This window comes from Theobroma umbraticum, unplaced genomic scaffold (genome assembly GCF_002168275.2).
Source record: "Theobroma umbraticum cultivar Fairchild unplaced genomic scaffold, ASM216827v3 scaffold_95.0, whole genome shotgun sequence".
In the NCBI taxonomy this organism is placed as follows: Eukaryota; Viridiplantae; Streptophyta; class Magnoliopsida; order Malvales; family Malvaceae; genus Theobroma; species Theobroma umbraticum.
In genome coordinates this window covers 2,493,748-2,495,453 of record NW_018397257.1, presented here as the reverse complement: position 1 = coordinate 2,495,453, position 1,706 = coordinate 2,493,748, and positions in this window count along the sequence as shown.

The following is a 1,706-nucleotide window of genomic DNA, read 5'->3' as shown; positions in this document are numbered from 1 at the left end:
TATTTTTTTCCCACAGTGCCAATCAAATAGGTGTTTTTCTCCATTTAACAGAATCCTGTTTCTTTTTCCAGTCAAATAGAATTGTATTGGGGTCAATGTTTTTCTTTATTCTTCTTTTTTTAGAAGCTCTTAAGGCGACGTTGCTGCTAAAGCTTGAGAAAGTTGAGTTGACTATGGCCGCTGATATCTAACGCCTGACACCTCAGAATGGCATTAGGAACAGCCACGAATCAAGGCACCCTTTTGAGCGTGTAGAGATGCATTTGCCTCTTCCAGGGTTGCAGGTGGTCGGCTATAAGGGAAAAGTATGGTCTAAGTGGAATACATACAAATGAAAATGTTCATGAAATCACTACCACCTTGATTGAAATCAGTTGTTAGGGTTTCCGATGCAATGGTTTTGCGTAGCCTTGTAAGTTGTGTTTGGTAAATAAGATTGAGAATGATATAGGATAAAGCAAACTTGTCGAATAAATTCTTTGTTAATTTTTTGATCCCAACTGTCGTTTTAGTAAATTATACGTCTAATTTTGAGAACTATAACGTTGTCGGCAATTTAATCACTGGTCAATTTAGTTTACTTTTGTACTTGCACGCTATATGCAATGGGGTCTGATGTTGACATGGTGTTAATTTGTTAGATTAAAAGATTTTTTTGGTACAAAAAACTTGGCAATATTGATTTACTTTTTCTCTCTCTGATTTTTCTTCTCCCTTTTGCTCAAAACTATGTCGCTTTGATGGGACAGCGATTTAGTTTTGTTTTTTGTTTTTTTCTTTATCATTTTCGTTGTAGCTTCTCTCTCTAGCTCAGCCCCAAAAGCTAGACTACGCCCGCTACTGTGCTAGTTTTCAATGACTAAAATTTCCCAAAAAAACAAAAAAAAAAAAAAAACCACTAAACTTTGTTTTTTCGTCTTCTTTCTACAAAAAGGGTGGTTTTTTTTTCAAAATTTATTTTAATTTTTCAAAATTGAAAAAAAATTCCAAAAAAAGAAAAATTTGTGAGAACGATAACCCGCTGCGTCTTTATTTCTCTTTTTCTTTTTGGAGATTTAATAAGTAGATTTTGTTTTGTTGAATGTAGAAAGATTTGGAGGGTGACCGAATGCCCATTTATAATAGCAAATGCACCTTGCCCTTACTGTTCAGCGTGCAGGTTTGGGGCACGATGGTGCTTCGGCTGCAACTGCTAACGTCTTGAAGAAAAGCTCTGGGTTTGCAGGCTGATTCAATCATTGATATTTCCACTTCTTTGCTAAGCATATTGCTCAGCCTCTGCTGATGTCTTCTAAGTTTTGAGAAATTGGAAAAGTTTCCTGGCACTGCTCACTGGTTACCGGTAAATTGCTCGGCTGTCTCTATTATTTTATTAAATTAAATAAATTTTGATAATTCTATGAAATAGAATTTTTTTTATCTTAAATTGTTATTAAAAGTTAAATAAGTTCTCGAATTTATATTAAGATTTAGTTACATTTAGTTATTTTTTAATTAATTTATTTTTATTAAATTATTTTATGTTAATTTTATATTTATTTATCTTAATTCAATTATTATTTATTAGTTTTTATATTATTGTAGAATTCTACAATAATAAGATTTAATTGGGTGGAGAAAGGTATTTAAAGAGTTTAGACTCTGTTCGTATCTGTCATGATATTTTTAGTATAACTTTTACTCTAGATATCTAAATGATGCGATTT